We start from the raw sequence: 9525 nt of genomic DNA on the forward strand, positions 1-9525 counted from the left end.
GCTTGGACTTGGAATAGGCTGGTAACCCAATGCACGGGACAATAGTGACAATAGAATAAAAATATTGATCATTCTGAAGCTGGAAATACAGAATTGTTTTAGACGAATATGCTTGCACTCTGTCACTGACTAGATATATTTAAAATATGTAGACCACTTTTTACTGGTAACATAAGACATTTGGCATTATCAGGACCCAGAAATATTCCCCCATTGCATTATTATACATTATATATGTTTAATGTAGTACTGACCCTAAAACTCTGTAAACGTAAATTATTTCACGTACAGAAATTTTCATTTTGGGTGAACTATCCACGATACATATTGTTGCATTTTTGTATTGCGATATATTGTGACACAATATATTGTTACACTCCTTAATATACATTGAGCCGTGTTGAAGCCGTTGTAAATTACTCAACAAACATACACCTGTGACTACATTACATTAGCATTACCAAAGAGTATAGAAGTAAATTATGTGTTGCTTAGCAACCCCTTTGGAACTACATTGCTTGGCGGAGGAATGTGTTATAACCATAGACTGTAAAAAAATATAGACGCAGTGTCCGTGACGTCACCCATACTGTAGGTTTCTGAAGCCTAAAGTGGGCTTGGCCGACCGTCGCCATCTTGGTAGCGCGTCACAAATTTATTTATTTTTACAGTCAGACAATTAGCTGAGGTACAGCAGACAAACGGCTAATGACGACTAATGACCACAGCAGCGGGAATCCACCTGTCACTCAAAAGTGGACACACCCTTAACTATTCAGAAATTTAAGGCTTAATATAATTTCAACGGATGAGTTATAAAAAAATTCACCCCCTCACAGTTGTCATGAAGGGCAAAATTAGCTGTATATAGACCAAAGCCACTTTTTGCTCCAGGCTGTAAACATGTTTTTTTCTGCTGTAAAGTTGGCCATTTCAACATGGGGGAGATGCAGATTTGACTCACTTTTGCAGCCAGCCTCAAGTGGCCAGTTGATGAATTGCCGTTTAATTCACTTCCGTGTTGGTTTCAAGAGAGAGACAGGGAGGTTGCCGCTTGGTTATAACGTTATAACCACTTTCAACCCCCAGAAAGGTATTAAAGACATAATTAAATTAATCCATGTGACTCGAGTGGTTTAACCTCAATTTTATGAAGCGACCCAAGTACTTTATTTGCTAAATATTAATCTCCATGTTCACGAGAGCACCACAACGTATGCGTGTTGTATTGACGCGAGAATAGACATGAACGCACATCAGAGATAAACATTTTTGTAAATAAACTGATAAATTATTATAATTTTTTTTTTAGAGGTTAAACCACTCGAGTCACATGGATTACTTTATGTCTTTACTATCTTTCTGGGGCTTGAAAGTGGTAGTTGCGTAGCTGTCAATGGAGGGACAGAAAGCTCTCAGATTTCATCAAAAAGATCTTCTTTTGTGTTCTGAAGATGAACGAAAGTCTTACAGTTTGGAACGACATGAGGGTGAGTAATTCATGACAGAATTTTAATTTTTTGGGTAACCCTTTAAAGGGGTCATCAGATGCCCATTTTCCACAAGTTGGTATGATTCTTTAGGGTCTTCATGTAAAGTTTGTAACATACTGTGGTTAAAATTCCTCAATGGTTGTGTAAAACAACACCCTTTTTACCTCCTCAAAAACAGCTCTGTTCACAGCAACCCGTTTTGGTGCATGTCTCTTTAAATGATAATGAGCAACTGCTCACTCCACCCCTCTCTTCCGTGGGGCGTGTCCACACAAGACACGTAAAGCGCTGACAGTATACAAATGGCTGAGGGCGCAAATATGCTAATACGGGACAGTCCATCAGTGGACGTGGGCGGAGCACGTGCAATATGACATCATACTGCTCAGAAAATCCAAACGGCTTGATTATTGACAGTGTTTAGGCTTTTTGAGGAATAAAAAAAAAGGAGTGAATGGATTTTTTTCATTGTATGGTGGTTGTGTCCACACACTGCAAAGACACATTTATAATGTAAACACCATATAAATGTGAATTTTGCATCCGATGACCCCTTTAAGATGAATTCTTATAGTTGTATCACCTCAGAGAAAAATATCCAAATGCATATCTTATCTCTGAGCTTGAGATGTAGATATAAATGGCATTTCGGCAAACGTACATCATGTCTAAACCTTTTACCAGCTCCCGGCTTAACAAATCACATATTCAGTTCTGCAAAGTTAAGGAGCAATGGAAAGGTATAAACATCAGACACCAGCTCTGATGCTACAAACTCTCAAAGCACAACCACTGAAGAACAAACCACCTGCATTCAATCTAAACTCCCAACACAGGGACCACATAAGTCATTAAAAAAAGGAACAGAAGAGTTTTGAATACAAAATACTGAATAGAACATCTGTCAGCTTGTGTAATTTCATGTGTCTCGCCTGCAACTGCGAGAGCTCAGTCATGCTTCAGTCCTGTCAAGCTGCCTGCTCTGTTCTTCTGTCAGAAAGCTGTTTGATCACCATGACAACCGCATGAAAGCTGGAGTAGCCCACCGGCGAAGACAGCCGTCACTCGAAGTATTGACATTTTTCTCATTAGAAAACACATCCAGTGCTGCTGGTGATATGAATGAGAATCAGAGGAAAGATTTTTGATAGATAGATTTACTAATGAGGAATCTTTTCTCTGTTAATAGAAATGGCAGGCGTTTCAAGGCAAGTGAAAGGACAGGCCATTCTAAGGTCTGATTAAGAAGCACAGTCGCTCATGAAAGATTGATTGCATGAAACACTGATCCATACAGGTTATCACCTGTCATTCTACCTGTCTAGACTTTAAAGATGTGTTTGCTTATGAGAAAGGCTCCAAGATTGTGCACAAATCGATCCAAAAATCTCACTCTTTCTCAGAGGATAATAAATGACAAAACGTGTTGGAACTTGGGACAGAGGAGAAGGTTAAACTAAAACCTTTTTGACTGGTTTCAGAGACAAAGCTGAAGTGTGTGTTTGAGCTGTTTTAACTGAAAGCAACTTCAACTGGCATATCTTAAAATATGTAAGTGTCATTGTTTTGTGTCAAGATACACATCAGTAATGTTTTTTCTTTTTTCTTTTTCTGAGGCACATTTATAAAAGCTAAATGCCATAATTTATTTAAGGCTTAATCCTGGTTTAATCTAAGCCCTGTCTGTGAAACCAGACAATAAAGTGTTTTAAAGTAGAATCACTCACAACAAAAAAAAAAGGCCAAATAAAGCATAAAAATAGCCTATTGGTAACAATACCTTGTTGGTTTGGCCTTCTGAAAAATCTGAGGTGCTGTTTGCTGTCCTATCACATGACAGCCATGACAGATCACATGACCAGCCCAACCTGAAAATGATGAGAGGCGTGTCTCTTTTAGCTAAGTGTTGCTGCGTCCCGATTAGCCTACTTACTATGCCCTAAAATACTGTTTTTGAGAAGAAAAAGTGCATACTTTTGAGTGTGTAGCAGAATAATAGGGAAGCTCTTAGTTATGTGCATCCGTTCCTGTCACCGTTTAAACTGCCCTGTCAATCATCCTGTCACAGCTAAAATCCTTCACATTCAATTTAATTTAATTTCTTACCATATCACAGAGATATGTACAGTAGTAGCATCTGCCAGTCGTATGTCTTTCATGCGGAGACTCTCCTCATGTGTTTGCATAATTATGCTTTTAAAAGTTAATGACCAAACGTGATTTTTTTAAAAGTTCAAAATGCTGTATCAAATGAAATATGTTGATAACACTGAATAAACATCTTTTCGTCGGGTTAGATTGATTAATCACTCAAACCCCTTTTTTTAAACCTCTAATCTAACCTCACATCTGAGAAAATGATTCATAAAACATAAATATCAGTTGACTTACTGACACAGACGAAAATGAAAAGACTATCAATCAAAGCTCAGCTTTTGGAAAAGAAGATATACAGGGCAAGAAAAGGAGACTGAGGAAAAACAGAAAGAGAGAGGGTGATGGAGATGAGAAAGGAAAACAGGTATTGAAACAACATTTAAGGCCATTTCTGTTTGGAATGTGATTGTGTATTGTCAACAATAATCATAAATTTCAGTTTTTACACTTTTTTAGTGTGGATCATTCATTCCAACATTTAACCTGTTTTTCATGTTTAAGAATATGTTAGCTTGACAAATAATTTTTAATTCAAATAATTCACACTGACAGGGTTTTAAAGCTATTGTTATCCAGTTTTTTGGTCTTCAAAATACACATTTGCACATCAGGAAAATCATAATAAGCAAGTCTGATAAAACACACATGGACAGAATGCAAAGTCCTGTTTAGCTGACCTGTTCAGCATTTTAAAAGTAATTTTATGTTCATATTTGCTATATTTCTTCATTTTAAGGATATCACTGGCTGTGGTGTGTGACACCTGTGTTTGTTTGGAATTCTGGGAACAGGAACAAGCCAACACACACACACACACACACACACACACACACACACACACAAACTTGTGTTCTCCATCTGCCGCCACTTCAATCAGCCTGTATAATAATAATTTCCTCTTTGAATTAAAGCCATTAAAATGCAGCAAACTGAAGTGAAGTTGTGCAGCAGTGATTCTGAGTGCATCTGTCTTCATCAGACAGACTGACAGGCTGCATAAATCAGCACAACCGCTGGGAATGAACAGCCCGAGAGATCCGTCTCTAATCAATTCCTATTAGTTTAGCATTTCTCATGCAGCCAGGGGCCTCACGGGACACATAAACGGCAGATCAAATTTGAGCAATATGTTTGATGAAATGATGAGACAGTATGTGTGGTAGGCCTATATGAACTGCGTGTGTTTGTGTGTGAAGGGTTGCTGGCCATTTATCACCAATTTCAATTTTACAATTTAAATGTCTCATCCATGCAACGATTCTTTTTTATCAAACCATCCTTTAACATTAGTGTCACATTATCAACGATGAGGAACGCGGAACATATTTTTCTTGCCCGGTTTCTCAGATTAGGTATTATTCTACATTTTATATTAATTACTGAAGACTGACGCGCTGCTGCCCCCTTCTGGATAGCGGGAGTGCGTGCGGCACCAGATGACATTAGGTCTGAGTATGGAAGCTTGTTTCCGCCACAGAATAAAACATTTAAAAAGATAATTGCGACTTTTTATCTCACAATTGCGAGTTTACATCAAAAAAAGTCAGAATTGCGAGATATAAAGTCAGAATTGCGTGAAATAAAGTCGCAATTGCGTCTTATAAAGTCAGAATTCCGACTTTTTTTTTCTCGCAATTGCGACTTTATATCACGCAATTCTGACTTTATAATACGCAATTGGGAGATGTAAATTACGATATTGCATGATATAAAGTCGAAATTGCATGTTATAAAGTCAGAACTGTGAGATATAAACTATTCTGAGGCAAAAAAAAAAAAAAAATCCGTCTTTTTTCCCCCCTTAGAATTGGACTTTATATCTCACAATTGTGAGTTTATATCTCACAATTCTGAGTTTATATCTCACAATTCTGAGAAAAGATGTCAGAATTGCGAGATATAAACTCGCAATTATGTGTTATAAAGTCAGAATTGCGAGATATAAAGTCAGAATTGCGTGAAATAAAGTCGCAATTGCGTGTTAGGCCTATAAAATCAGAATTGCGAGATATAAAGTCAGAATTGCATGAAATAAAGTCGCAATTGCGTGTTATAAAGTCAGAATTGCGTGATATAAAGTCGCAATTGCGAGAAATAAAGTCAGAATTGCGAGATGTAAACTCGCAATTGTGAGATAAAAAGTCGCAATTATTTTTTAAAATGTTTTATTCTGTGGCGGAAACAAGCTTCCATATCTGAGAGTTTATGCTAGTTTATAGCGAATAAACAGTCACCACTTCCTGACAGATAGCGCTGAGAGGCCCGTGCGTATTAGCCAAAATAATGGATGTCTGGCGAAAGTTAGCAATATGAAATGTTAGCATACCCATTAATTTATTTTCTTTGTTGTCATATTTCTTATAAAAACAGTAAGTTTGGGTAGGAATCGCAGGATATAGGGCTATACTAGGGCTTAAAAAAAAAAAAAAAAAAATTATATAAAAACCTCCTGGTTGAAACTCTCTTTACTACCTGATAGCAATCAATAATATAAGTGGTCTAAATATTAAAACATGTTCTTCTGTGGAAGTCGCAGGACTATAAAAATGTCCATCCAAACCTTGCATTCGGTCCGAAAGCAATGATAGGATGTCCTACCTATACCTGACGGCTTATGTATTTCCATACCTTTGTGCACCTGCTTGCGCAGACATCACACGTCATCAGCGTGTTCTGTAAGGCTATGCCGACAGTCATCGAGCGCCACAAACTAACAGCAGCCACCTTACAGCTCCTCCTGAACCAAAACAAGCTTATGCTGCGTTCACGCCATGTTGTAGCCGTAATTATGAGACGGCAACCTGTGTGACTTTCTATCCGAAGCTGTTTACTTCCTCAGACTCAGATTTATGCGTTTCTGTGTCAACATTATCAACGCAGAAATGAATCTGCAGCAGTCAGGTGGTACAACTAGAGCTCTGTAAGTTATTTCTGGACATTATATTGTAATGTTTTGTGCTTTGAGACATGAGGTAGCCTAGTTTAACTCATTTTTTCTCTCTCTCTCTCTTTTTTTAAATCTCTCCTGACGCTTTGCAGACTCTGCTGTGTGCGTTCATGTGTTTTGAAGGAGGCGTGGCTTTGGAGACGCTCTGAAGGGAGGGTGGGAATCTAATGCTTTCAAAGCTAGCTTGCTATTGCTAGCCGCTCTGAAATTGCCTACCCTACCTTTCTGATTGCTACTCGTTGGAGGTAATAGTCGATTAGGGGAAGAAACATTATAGACGGCGTTTAATTTTTTTGAACAAAAATCTGTGCAGTGCTAGATGAGTCATCAACATTTTGCTCCATTTTCCCAGAAGGCAAAGACTGTATTTGAATTTAGCCAATGTTTAGAGGTATAGCCTAGCTGTAGATCATCCTAAAGAAAATTTTAATAATAATAAATAAATCAATAATATAATTTTGAAAATAAAATAAAAACATAGCAGAACATTTACACTTTAAAAAGCCCTCAAGTTATATAAATAAAGGGTGTACTCAGGTCGAGCCACTCTTTGTCAGTAGAGATGAATGGCAAAAAAGTGGCCCAATTTAACTGAATTTACCCCATTAATGACCAAGATCACAGAACACAGCATGACCCATTTAAAAATCTTTAATTGTTGTATAGGATCTTAGGTGTGCTTAGAAAATGAACCCCAAGTATTTATAAGTTTGTCCACTAGATGTCCCTAGTGTTTCTTTTTAAAAGAATATCACCTCTCAAATGCCCCGAACAAGCCACTTCACTGCAGTGTACTGGATTAGTTGGTAGGCTACTGATTTTTCTTGATAGTTACTTTTGCAGCCCAAGCAATTTAAGGATCCAATGTCAAGACAAGGAGACTTTCTTTACTATTTGTTATGTCCCATTCATATTCATGATCTCTAAGCTTAATTTGAACTACTTCAGCAATAGCTGCATGGATTTTTTCCTATCTTTAAGTGTAACATCTGTGACTTTATTTAATAAAACACAGCATTGCTTTCTGAAAACATATGACAGCCAGACAGCTTTACCACAGTTTTGCTGTGACATATTGATAACCATGCAGGTTTATAACAATCAGCATGTCATTTAAAGATAATTGCTGTCTTTTCATAGGAAGCGCATTTGCAGGTGATTGAGTTTCATAAACAGTGCGTCACACCTGTCCAGTCCACATCCTTCTCTAATACCAGGGACATCTGTGAGGAATCCTCCAAAAAAACTGATTTAATGTGTTTCAAACAGTTTAGATGTCTAAGGAACAAGGCGATAGGTATAAGCTATTAGAATGATTGCTCAGTGTTTATTAAATGTCACTTCACTAAACAAGAGACCGACTGGGCTGTAATTCCATATTACCGCTGATCTCTGTTGCATTATTGCTGGTCATAGGTTAGTGTTTCAGCTGGAGTGTGAAGAAATGATTTCTCATCAGTATGAGTGGTCAAGCAGAGCCTGGGGTCAGATAACTCACCTGTGTTGACCATCAACGCCGCTGTAGTTCCATTGCCATGGCAACGCAAACTTCATAATAATAATTCTGGAAAAGTGGCAGCATAGGCCAACAGTCTTCAGGTTACAATAACCCACGTCTTGTATTCCTGCATGTTAGGATTCCTGTGCTCCTTTAGATTACCTTTACATTTTTACATTGTTATGATTTACATGTACATTACCTTTTCTGTCATTTTGACAAGATAATATTTAAAAACATTAGTCATTTATTAACACAGTTGGCTACTCTTTAGCAAATCTCAAAATGAATATAGGCTACTTTTTCAAACTGTACATTATAATGTTGCAATACTTAAAATCACTTGTAGAATTATTTTTAGTATTTTTTCTTTTTCTTTTTGGTTAAAATAGTATAACATTTGATATTGGTCAATTATCTTTATCGGCCATATTGTGAAAATAATTATCGGCTTATCAGTATTGGCCAAGAATGTAGTATCGCTTCAGTATGCTGCTATTTTTGTTTAATGTGATCTGTTTACATTGGCTCTAATGTAAAAACATTAATAATTTATTAACACAGATAAATGGAATATTAAAGCAAATCTCAAAATAAATATCCATTTTTCATAAATTAGCCTAGTTCACTTGTATCTTTCAATTTTTTTTTTTTTTTTTTTTTACAATTGTTAATATTTTGTTAATTTAAAATACTATACAATTGTCTTTACTAGAGATAACGTGAAAAATAATTATCGGCTTAAAGTAGTGACCAGGCTCCAATATATCACTATTTTTGACTGATGTGACCTAGCATGTTTACAAAGACTCCAAGACTCATTTAAGACAATATTTAAAACATTAATAATTAAACACAGTTAAATTAGGTTAATCTCAAAATAAATATGCATTTTCGTACTGTATATCTAAAGTTTGTGATCTCACTTGTGGCATTTACATTTTTATTTTTAATTTAGATAAAATAGTAGGCTAGGCTATTCAAAAATTAATATCGGTCAATCATCTTTATCGGCCATATCGTGAAAAGAAAATCGTTTTGTCAGTATTGGCCAGTGCAATTTTAATATCGCCCATATCTCGCCCTGTTTTTTTTGTTTTTTTCTGACTCTGATGTGATGCATCTCTTGTTCTTCAAAGCGAAGGTGCGAGTCAACAAAATGATGGACTTCATCTCACAGACCATTGAACTTTCCCAGCGGTCCTGTGGACGGGACACCCACTCCAACAAGCCTCGTGTCCGTCAGACGCCACAGCTGGGCGGCTCCATCTGTTCGCATGCTATATCGTATAGTTCCCCTCGTGTTCTGCTGTCAGATCCCGGTCTGCGACAGACGTGCGCGCTCATGTCTAACACACATCTGTATGAGTGTTTGTGTACGAGCTCCAGGAGAAGAACAGGCATCGCTGAGCAGCTGAGCGACAGAAGAA

Source organism: Abramis brama (assembly GCF_963993115.1).
Source record: "Abramis brama genome assembly, chromosome: 25".
Classification (NCBI taxonomy): Eukaryota; Metazoa; Chordata; class Actinopteri; order Cypriniformes; family Leuciscidae; genus Abramis; species Abramis brama.